This window comes from Trachemys scripta, chromosome 7 (genome assembly GCF_013100865.1).
Source record: "Trachemys scripta elegans isolate TJP31775 chromosome 7, CAS_Tse_1.0, whole genome shotgun sequence".
Taxonomy (NCBI): Eukaryota; Metazoa; Chordata; order Testudines; family Emydidae; genus Trachemys; species Trachemys scripta.
The window spans coordinates 58,325,841-58,337,965 of NC_048304.1; positions in this window are offsets into that span (position 1 = coordinate 58,325,841).

Below are 12,125 nucleotides of genomic sequence, written 5' to 3' on the forward strand. Positions count from 1 at the left end.
ATACCACAAATATTGCTACCAATACTTATAAATATCAATAAAGTCAAGAAATAATAGCAAATTATAATAAATAATAACATTCACTCTTCATAGACCACTTTTAATCCGTAGATATTATCTTGGTTTTAAAAGTGGAGAGCTATTATCTCCATTTTATAGATGGGGAAGTTGAGGCACAAGAAGGCTAGGTCAAAGCTGCATAATCAAATTCAGGTGTCTGTTTTTCTGTGTTAGTCTCTACAGGGATGCACCTCTGCAGTCAGTTCTGTTTCACTGTCAGGCATCAGGGATCCTTTGGATAACATTCTGGGGTGCATGGTCAGCTAGGGCACTGAGAACCAGCATGACTGGGTTCTGTTCCCAGCTCTGTCACTGTGCCCTTGGTCAGGCCCTCAGGCCAAGAACCTCAGAGGTACTTCGTTGTTGCTCTGTGCAGCATTGCAATGCCTAACCCCCCTGGCCCCTCAGCCCCAAGCGAGGTGCCCCATACAATGCATAGGGAGAGTTAGGCGCCTAAGGAAGGGATCCCCAGAAGCCAGCAAATTGAGTGGGGAGCCACTGAAACAAGCCAAGAATGAAAGGCTGAGGAGAGGCACTTAGACACCTAAGTGGCTCACCTGGTTCGCCCGGCAGATGGGTCAGAGGGAAGTCACCTCAGCAGCGACCCCTCTCCTGGACTTTGGGTCCTAAGTGGCTGACCTGGCTTATGCAGTCCACATCCTAGTAGTTGAAAAAGTCTCTCTCTGTCTAAGTCCTGCTTGCGTTTGAGACCTCTCATGTTCACCTTACTTTTCCCTGTGCCCCCAGCTCTCCTTTGTGCAAGTGTTGTGCAGTTTCCCGGTGCCCCCATGTTTCCTGGTGACCAGCATCTGGCCCTCCTGCTGCAGGATCTGAAAGGTACCAGGCCTTAGGCCTGCTCAAAGCACATCTACAGGATCGGGCCCCATTGGGGAATTAGGTATTCCCCAGCCTAGTTTAAAATTCCAGCTTCAGGGCCTCTTGGGCTTGCCCTGGAGCAAGGGCTCTGAGCAGCTCATTAGCTATAGGGTAGCATAGGTTGCTTTGAAAATCCTGACTGGTGGAAGCTTAGTACACATCTACACTGCACTAAAAGACCCGCAGCACGGCCGTGGCTGGCCCGGGTCAGCTGATTTAGGCTCACTGGGCTCGGGCTGCAGGACTATGAAATTGCAGGGTAGATGTTCAGGCTTGGGCTGGAGCCTGGGGTCTGAGATCCCACAAGAGGGGTGGGACTCAGAGGCTGGGCTCCAGCCTGAGCCCAAACATCCACACTGCAATTGTTAGCCCTGCGAGGTTGAGTCAATTGATCCTGGCTCTGAGACATGGTGCCATGGGTTTTCAATTGCAGTGTAGACGTACCCTAAGGTACAGGGTTAGGCGGCAGCTGAGTGCTGGCTTTGAAAATATCAGGGGAGCCTAAATGGTGGACTTAGGTGCCTAAAGAGCCAGATAGGCACCTAAATCTCTTTAAGGCTCTGAGCCTTCACATCTCTCCCTTTCAGTTTCCCCAATTGTATAACCGGTACTGGAAAGAGGAGACAATTAATTGAATGCACATTTTGGGTTTTCAAATCACTGACCTGTTTGGAACGAACCTCATTATGCTAGCCCTTGCCTCCTCATGGCACTGCAAAGTGAAAATGCTTCAGCTTCAATAATTCCCCCACACTAACTCTCCCTAGCCACTTTAAAGATGGGACCATCCTTCATTTCTCTGTTGCTTACTCTACTCCCTCAAAATAAAACCAGACAAGGGCCATCTTGAAATTAAAAGAAAAAATACCAAATACCCCTCCCCATACACACTCTACTAAATAATTCCAAGCTGGACAAAACACTAAGGAACAGCATGACAATGTCTTGTGTATCTTAGCATCTGGAAGCTGTCCCACTGGCTAAAAACCCATCCCACTTAGAGCAGGTAAAGAAAGTTGCAAAAATGTCACTGATCTTTTCTACCCTTCACTTCTCATTCATCGAAATTTCGAAAGATTTGCAATTTTCTGGCCAGCTGTATTCCCACCCAAGGTGCATTCTCCTGCCTTCCCCCTGCCTCTCGTTCCATCTGTGTTTCAGATGTGCGCTTTGCTCTTAGGGCCAGCTGTCTCACCCACTTCACACACACTGAGAGCCCTGCTTAGCTCCTGTGAAGTCAATGGAGGTCTGATACTAGCACTTTCTTTGTGGGGTGGAGTCTTGGCCACATGTCGCCCTTGAGTCTGTGGTGCAGATTCTCTTGCGGTGTGGTCTCTCTTCCTGTCGCAGTGAAACAGATCTCCCTCTCCACTGCATGGGCTCCTGCTGAGCACATGTGCAGACCCCCAGCCCTGATGCCAGATTCACTGACTAGTCAGATAATCTGCTCATGACCTCCACCCCCACTCCAGCACCTACCACGGCATCAGGGCTCCAAGGGGAATGGAGGAGCTGGAAAGAAAAGGACTGAATTATGCCCTTGGGGCCTGATCCAATGTCCACTGAAGTCAATGCAAAGACTCCCATTGATGTCAATGGGCTTTGGAACAGAGACATTCAGAGGCAGAGTTGTGCAGGGAATGGGAATGGAGGATCAGTAGGCACAATGCTGGGTCAAGGGGCAATGCCCCATGGGAGCTGGGGCAGGGAGAGAGTGGGGAGCAAGAGCACTTCCTCCATGGCTAACAAGATGCAGCAAGCTGCCCGCCCTGCCTCGTCCTTTCCTTCCTGCCCAGTGCTTGCTGTAACTTTCTCAGCCTGGTCAGCTGCCTAGGACTACAGCCTGAGTAGCTCTTTCAGAAAGATTCCCAGAGTCTCACAGCAAGGCAGAGAAGTCTCAGGGGAAGACTGTTGCTGCCCAAAGGCCTGGCACCCAAGTGACCTAGGATGCACAGTTTGGGGTCTGTGGGCTCAGTAATGTTCAGAAGAGAGACCAGGGCCAAACCAACAGCCCCAATCCAAACTTGGGTACAGTGCAGCTGGGAGCCATGGAAGGATGCTACTAATCTTTTCAATAATTCCACCCCACCTTCCTGCCCCCTGGGTAATCCCATATCCCCCTAGTTGGAATCACCTTGACTGGAGACTACTGCAGGCTCTACATTGGCCCTCAGTAGACTCTCCTCTTTTCAGCAAATTCAGAGTTCACACCCCTGCGGATTCTTCTTATTTCAATTACTTTAGTGCCTAGAGACCCCCCATAGGAATCAGGCCCCCATTATACTAGGTGTTGTACAGAGATAGAATGAAAAGATGGTCCCTCCTCCAAGAGAGTTTAACTATTTTAATCCCATCTGATTTCTGAGTTGGTTTGAGCCAGCTCTCCTGGGATCTCCCTTCTTTCAAAACCCTGAAGATCCAGGAACCATGGTTCTTCCTCCTCCCTCCACCCCCAATCCATGAGAGCAAGTGGGGTTTGTGAACTGGAAATACAGTGGGTACTAGACTGTACGTTTTTCCCAGACATTCACTACTCTCCATCTACACAACGGAGAGGCAATGTGATCTAGTGGATAGGGCACTGCTTGGAACTTGGCGGGAGGAGCACAGGTTGCAGGAGGCAAGGCTTTGGAGAAGGGACCAGAAGGCTAGTCCGTGTGCACATGGCTGGAATGCCAACTGCAGTTGCAGCATCTCTGTAAATAGTTCTCCACATAAAGCCACAGTTTAGTTTGACAAGCATGGAGTCCTTTCACATTCTCCCCCAGCATACAGTATATAAAACACTGCACTGGCAGTCTGGAGACATGGGTTCGATGGCTCTGACTGACTTGCTGTGTGACCTTGAGCAAAACACTTAGTTGTACCTCATTTTCCTCTCCCACTTTGTGTCTGTCTTGTCTATGCAGATTGTAAACTCATCTAGGTAGTTGCTGTCCCTTCCTCTGCGAGGAAGACAATGGCGGGGGGGGGGGAGGAAGACATAAAATCTTCAGCATACAGGGCCAGATCCTCAGTTAGCGTCAATCAACATTACAGCATTGAAGCCAATGGGACTATGCTGTTTTACACCAGATGAGGATCTGAGCCATGCTTGTTATGTCTCTGCACAAACAAAAGGGAAGGATGTAGAGAGCCCAGAGAAACACACTGTGAATGGGAGCCAGCAGGGAGCTATAGAAATGTTAGCCCACGGTTTATATTTAGCTTTATTCTTAGCCCTGCAATTTCCCCTTCATTACCCATTAAAACCTTCCAGAAGCACAGACACAGTACAAAAAACAACAGCATTGAGTGACTTGAGCCTGCCTGGGAGCTCCGGCAGCATGGAGGGCAGTGGAGTTGTAGAAGAATAGAACTGGAAAGGAGAGCATCTCCGCCTGTGAATGTCTGGGACACTAATGCCTGAATTAGCTGGATGTTTTGTCCCATCGAGAGAGATCTGAGTGAAAAATACAAGGGAGAAGACATGGTGTGTGCCCATCACTCTGGAGCCCTGGCCTCTAGGTGCACCCCTGATACCAATAGTAAATAATACGGAGGGTAAGAGGGAAGATGTGTTGGGGGAAAGGAGGAAATGACGACAAAATGAATGTCTATGTGGATAGAGGGCCAGACCCCCAGCTGGTGTGAATTGGAATAGCATCACCGACTTCAATTGAGCTACATGGAGTTGCTCTGGTTGAAGATCTGACCCGGATGGTTTAAATTAATGGAGACGGGGATCCATCTGGTCATCCATTTGCAGGTGACTGCTCTAAACGCAGCCCACACCCCTGGGCTTTAAAGTCTAACAGATTTATTTGGGCAAAAGCTTTCGTGGGTAAAAAAACACTTCTTCAGATGCATGGCATGAAAATTACAGATACAGCATAAATATACTGGCACATGAAGAGAAGGGAGTTACCTTACAAGTGGAGAACCAGTGCTGACAAGGCCTATTCAGTCAGGGTGGATGTGGTCCACTCCCAATAACTGATGAGGAGGTGTCAATACCAAGAGAGGGAAAATTGCTTTTGTAGTGATCCAGCCACTCCCAGTCCCTATTCAAGCCCAAATTAATGGTGTTAAGTTTGCAAATGAATTGTAGCTCCGCAACTTCTCTTTGAAGTCTGTTTTTGAAGTTTTTTTGTTGAAGGATGACTACTTTTAAATCAGTTATTGAATGTCCAGGGAGATTGAAGTGTTCTCCTACTGGCTTTTGTATGTTACCATTCCTGATGTCTGATTTGTGTCCATTTATTCTTTCATGTAGAGACTGTCTGTTTTGGCCAATGTACACAGGAGAGGGTCATTGCTGACACATGATGGCATATATCACATTAGTAGATGTGCAGGTGAATGAGCCCCTGATGGGGTGGCTGATGTGGTTGGGTCCTATGATGGTGTCCCTTGAATAGATATGGGGACAGAGTAGGTGATGGGGTTTGTTACAGGGATTGGTTTCTGGGTTAGTGTTTCTGTGGTGTGGTGTGTCGTTGCTGGTGAGTATTTGTTTCAGGTTGGGGGGCTGTCTGTAAGCGAAAACTGGCCTGCCTCCCAAGGTCTGTGAGAGTGAGGGATCATTTTCCAAGATAGGTTGTAAATTGTTGATGATGTGCTGGAGAGGTTTTAGCTGGGGGCTGTATGTGATGGCCAGGGGTGTTCTGTTATTTTCCTTGTTGGGCCTGTCCTGTGGTAGGTGACTTCTGGGTACCCGTCTCGCTTTGTCAATCTGTTTCCTCACTTCCCCAGGTCAGTATTGTAGTTTTAAGAATGCTTGATAAAGATCTTGTAGGTGTTTGTCTCTGTCTGAGGGATTAGAGCAAATACGGTTGTATCTTAGGGCTTGGCTGTAGACAATGGATTATGTGATGTGTCTTGGATGGAAGCTGGAGTCATGTAGGTAAGTATAGCGGTCAGTAGGTTTCCGGTATAGGGTGGTGTTTATGTGACCATCACTTATTTGCATTGTTGTGTCCAGGAAGTGGCTCTCTTGTGTGGACTGGTCCAGGCTAGTGGGGTGGAAATTATTGAAATCCATGTGGAATTCTTCAAGGACCTCGAATTCTTCTAGGGTTTTTTACTCATGAAAGTTTATGCCCAAATAAATCTGTTAGTCTTTAAGGTCCCACTGGACTCCTTGTTGTTTTTGTGGATACAGACGAACACGGCTACCCCTGGGCTTACTTCACAAAAGGACTTAGGTGCCTGCCACTTTAGGAACCTAAATCCCAGAATCAGGCCCCGCTGGGATTCAGCTGCTGCCAAACCCTGTAGATGCCTGACGTCCCTTAGTGCCATGTTTCTGCTTCTGGGCACATGCACCGCAGCCCCACTCGAGGCGTCCAGACTCCAAAGCCCCAGAGCAATTCCTGAAGTAGGGAAAGATAGGCGTTCCTCTGCCTAGCTCACCTGATCCGGTAAGCGTGCTCAGAGCTCACCTCCTGGACCAGGCCTCGTAGACAAACTCAAACATAACATGGTGGCAGAGATGACTTCTCACCCTGTGGTGAGGGTACTCACATGGGATGTGATGGGATGTGGCCTATCCTCATCCTCTCCTGTTAGAGCTGTTTTCACTGTGGATAAGTAATTTAAAGTGTCATTGGAGGAGGGGCCTACACCCCAGGTCTCCCATCTCTCAGTAAGTGCTCTAACCACCAGCCACAGAGTCAGTCTCACACTTGCTTTCTCGCCTGCTCTCTCCGGCCCAGTGATTCTTTCGTTATTGATCCTGCGTGGGATCCACAGTTGTGGGTTGGGTTTATTAGCAAAGAAATGGGATGTGAGGTGGGAGGGGCTTCACCCAGGAATCCTAACTAGCCCCCTCCTCCCAGTGGCCAGAGACACTTGTCACCACCCCCACGAAGCATCCATGCGTGCTCCCCTGACCCCCCAGAAACTGCCAGTCCTAATGATATGGAAGAAAGTTAAAATGATCAGGAGTGGCAATGGGTAATCCAGGGGAACCCTTTTAGTGACCCTGACAATGCTGGCTTGAAAGTCCTGGAGACAGGATGCTTTTGTTTACCTGTCTGTGGTACTCCTCTGGCCCCCATTATTACAATATTAGCTCAGCACCTCCCCTCTCTAAGGTAGTTATCTTTCCAACACCATCACCTTCTTCCTTCCTTAGGAGTGGCCATGGGGGGGTGCTATTATCTCCAATGTACAGATGGGAAACTGAGGCACAGAGGGGGTAGGTGATAACCCAAGAACCTGTAGCAGATCAGGGTCTTGAACCCCAGTCCTAGGCTAGTGCTTTAACTACTTGAACTAGCCTGCCTCTACCTAGCCCACAGACTGGTGCCTGCCGGTTTACAATCTAGAATTCAGCCTAGACACCAGGAGTGCGAGGATTACAAAGACAAGGCGGCAGTGCAAGGTGACATTAATGAGATCGTGCAGTGACACAATTAGCTCAGGTGCATTTATCGAGGAACATCTGATTTTGTAATTAACTTAGTTGGAGTTAGTTCACATCTTGTAGGCTTTGTGGCAGTAATGAGCCATCCAGTCCCCAAAGAATGCATTCCTGGGCAATGCTTGCTGGATATATTTCCAATGTGATTATTCCTATTCTGTTAACTATTAGGCCTCCTTTACCTAATCGGGAAAGGCAGAGCTTACTTTACATGCACTGTCTAGAGCCATAGGAACAGTACTTAAGAAGTACTGTTGAATAGCAATAACTGTCTGCATCTTTTAACTAAAAACAGGGTGCAGTTATTTCTGCTATTACTGAGCCATATTCTGACCTCAGCTCCACCAGTGTGAATCAATGCAAGGAAGTTGATGGAGTTACACTGGTGTAAATGAGATCAGACTCTTGCTCAAGTGAAGTGTCACTGATTCATTTTACTGGCCAAGGGCCAGTGGTGTAAATCAGTGTACCTACACGGCTCTCAATGGAACTACACTGATTCACATCAGCTGAGGTTCTGTCCCCAATTCAGACTCGTTGGCTCCAAATTTCTCAAAGCTCTTTGAAATTCCAACCTGAATGGTAGCTCTGGTGCTGGTCAAATTATGGCTTTTGTTTCATGTGGCATGTGCTGGGTAATAACACGGACTCCATGTTTCTAAAACTAACTTGGCTCTTTATTAAGAGAACTACTTACAAAGGAGCTGCAACTGCAGCTAACATTCCAGCCATATGCACACAGACTGGCTTTCTGGTGCCTCCTCCAAACTCTGCCCTCTTGCCACCTGTGCTTCTCCCTCCTAGTTCCATGCAGGTTGCTCCAGCTATTGTTACCCATTTAGATCGTGTTAGCTCACTGGGTCATATGGGCCATGATTCAGCAAGGTATTTAAACATGTTCCTAACTCAAAGTATGTGAATACTCCCATTAAGGTCAGTGCTTAAAGTCAGGCACATATTGAAGTACCTTGTTGAACTGAGACTAAGTGGTAACATTTCATACTTTTTCATAGTGTCGAAAACAATACTAGTTAGATGGCTGCAGCTGAAGTGCCTAGCAAATAGAGATAATAGGATGGATTTCAAAAACAAAATTATTTGGAGAGAGATTTTTCAAAGGCACAAATGAGAGATTGGTACCCAACTCCCACTGGCTTTCAGTGAGAAAGGGCCATCTAACTGCCCTCCATGCCTTTGAAATCTCCCCCTTTATGTTTTCATTCTCACCTGCAATTTTGTTCCTGAACCTCGTGAATAGTTTTGTGGTTGAAACATGATGGTGTTTACAACTGTGATTTATACTGTTAGTGGGGACTTTTTTTCTTGGACTTAATATGATGGATGGGCTGGATTCACCTGTTTTACCCTGGCAGAACTCCACTGAAATCAATACAAATAGATCAGGTGGCACTTGGCATATGAGTGGGTGCACGAGGGAGAATGGATAAAAATTTGTCCTGTGACTTCATGGCGTGCACTGAACCCTGACTGGCCAGGGGCTGACTCTGGCAGGAGCTTGGGTGAACTTTTCCTCTGCCAGGACCTGATTTCCCCCCCCCCCCATGTTAATATTTTTAAAAAGCAGAATTTTTTCTAAGCTGTCCTGATTAAACAGCGCTAATATCATTAGTTAACTCAGGTTCCTTGGGAAATGTCCCACTTAAATGACTATCCTGAGAAAACACGTCCTCATTAAACAGAGGATGCTATAATTATAATAATAACTTGTAATAAAGACTTGCCCACAGCATTTTTCAGCTAAAAACATTTTGAAACTTTAATTACAGGAATCGTTGTATCCGTCACTGACATGCAGCCAACTCTGGGGTGACACACTGCAGCTGTTTAACAGTGCTCAGCAAAGCTGCACAAGAGTTTGGGGCAGGAACTGAAGAATATTGTATCCTACTGAAAATGCAGGGGGGATTATAGATAGGCAGAATGTAAGCACCCAGGTTGGAATTTGGACCAAACACTGGGACTAGTAAATCTAATTTGGGGGGGAGCAGGGAATGATGTGGAATCTTTAATTGTTACAAAGGGATAAGACCTCCCCAAAAAGAAGGCACCTACAGCTCTTGCATTGATGCAACACTGAATCATGAAAAAGCACTCACTGCTGAATTCCTGGCCCCACTTGGAATCCTTTTAGAGGAACCCATCCCACTACTAGCACAGGCAGATTCTGCTGAGCAGACTATATTTAAGAGGCTCATAGCACCAGATGGTATAAGGGTACATATACATGGTTTGCAATAGCTTTAATGTCACAGCTGGCCAGTCCTTCTTTCCAATGAGCTATAGACCTGAGGTCCTGCTCCCTTGTGGTGATTAAAGACTTTGTGGCATTTTTTGCCAGCTGTGCGTCTGACAACGTGGTCATATTCCAGCTCAGCTAATCATGGAGCATTGACCTCAATTCCTCCATGGAGTGTCAGTGGGATTGGAGAGTCTTCTTTTTAACCTTCCCTCCTAAACTGTTGGGGAGATTTTAAACAGCTGCCACTGTCCATCCGGAGCTGGGGGGACAATTCAGAACAAGAAAATATAGCTGGTGAAACTAGCCTTATTTTCTGTTAACGAATCCTCTGCAAAGAGCTGAAGCAAGGAGTTCACACTAAGCTCATGTTTCTTATTCACGAGGACTTGAATGAACTATGGATGTATTTGTCATCAGGACCTCTTATAAAACTATTAATGAACAGAAAAGTTAGCAAAGTTCATCACACAATTTTCCCAAGCAATAACTCCATGAGCTCTACACATCTCTAACCAAGATCTATAGTATCTGAGTACCTCAAACTTTTATGGTATTTATCCTCCAACACCCGGTGAAGTAGAGCAGTGCTAGTATCTCTGTTTTACAGGTGGAGAACTGAAGCACAGAGAGCCTAAGGCACAGATCCTCCAAATTGTTTTAGGTGCTTAACTCCCATTGAATTCAGTGAAAGTTCAGATTCTAAGTATCTGGGCCTAAATATCTTGTCGACACTCATACAGGAATCTGGGGCACATCAAGGACCTGAACTTAGGTCTCTACAGCACCGACCCAACCACTGGACCATACTTTCTTCATTGTAAGCTAGTATGCACTGACTGGAGAGTAGCCCTCCAGCTGTGGCTATTGTTCACTCACCCCTAATGTTGCTGTTTTCCCACATGGCTTGCTTTATTCACACACCCATGGGCTTTCTCACAGTGCTTCCTTCAGATGTGGGAACACACAGATCCTGCCCTAGTTTACACTTGCTCATGACCCTTCCAACCTTTTTTAGTCCCTGCAGGAAGCCCTACCATTTAAAATGTCATTCAGATGAACAGATTTGGAAGCTGTCAGTCCCAGGAGACCGGTCAATGGAAACGGCACTCACACAGAACACGCTAAAAGTTATGAGCCTTTAGCATATTGGAAAGAACAGGGCAGCTCCAGCGAGTAGGCTCTGCATGGCAGATGAGCTCTACGGTATGTTGTCATTTGGTTAAGACTGAGAGCTGGAAGATCTGAGTGACATTCCCAGCCCCGCCACCTTTAATCCTGTCCTTTAATTCTCTGTGCGTCAGTTCCTCCATTTGTATCATGTGGGTGATAAAATCAGCCCCTTCCCAGAGGTGCGTAGACGACCAAGTTTTCAGAAGCATGCACTGATTGGGGGCACCTCTGTGACCAGGTTCCCTGCATGAGAAACCTCAGGCCTGGCTTTCAGCAGTGCAGAGCAGCAGCAGCAGGAATCTTTTTCCATGCACAGAAACCATGGGAAATTTTCTTGCTCAAAGAAAATACACGGTCAGGCAGAGACCAGGCCGGCATGTTTCCAGCCCTCCAGGTGAACGTCTCTAAAAGCAATAAGCCGCTGCAAATAGGGGGGTTAGAATCCCTCAGGAATCCTGGGCTTTAGCTTGGTCTCCAGCTAGAGCTCAGTTTACTCCCATGATGAAAGAGAGAAAGCAGCAACCAATTATGCCAATCCCACTCCTGTGGTTCCAGACCTTTTCCACTTTCAAATACAGCTTCCCTAGAGCCTAAATTCTACCTCTGTAGCAGCTGAGTCAGAGGACAAATCTTCAGGGATCTTCCTCAGTGATAATCACTCACCAAGGTTTCATTGCCTCACATGGGAACAATATCTGCGCTTTGTTATCCCATTCCCTACATTCCAACCTCAGAGCTGATGATTCTGTGTCCACTTCTTACCACTGAGCCACTTCCTCATTTATGATGTTTGTGTATTAAAAGTAATAACGGAGCTTCATGCTTACGTAGCAACTTCACAGAGGATCACCAGTTGAGTTGCAAACATCAATGATGCCACACAACAGCCCTAGGAGCAAGGCCAAGACTATTACAGGGGAAGCAGGACTGAGCCCTGTAGGGAAGATTGGAGTAGCATTTTCATTTGAAACTCTGGGCAAGTCACTTAGTCTCTCTGTGCCTCAGTTTCCCATCTGTGCTGCCCTACCTCACAGGGGTATTGTGAGGCTGAATACATTAAGACTGTGAAGAGCTTTGAGATCTACCACTGAAAAACTCTATATAAAATCTAGGCATTATTATTTTCAGTCACTTGTAATTTTCCTAATCTTGGGTGCTGAAATTTTGTGGCGGTAGAGTCAGATCCACAGCTGGTGCAAATCAGCAGAGCTCCCCTGCAGTCAGTCAAATACTCTTCATCTGGCTTCAGCAGAGCCACCCTGATTCATAACAGTTGAGGATTTAGCCCTTAAGGCCTGTCTTCACTACAAAGTTGCTGGCACGGGCAGTGTGGATGCAAGCTAGCGCCATTCG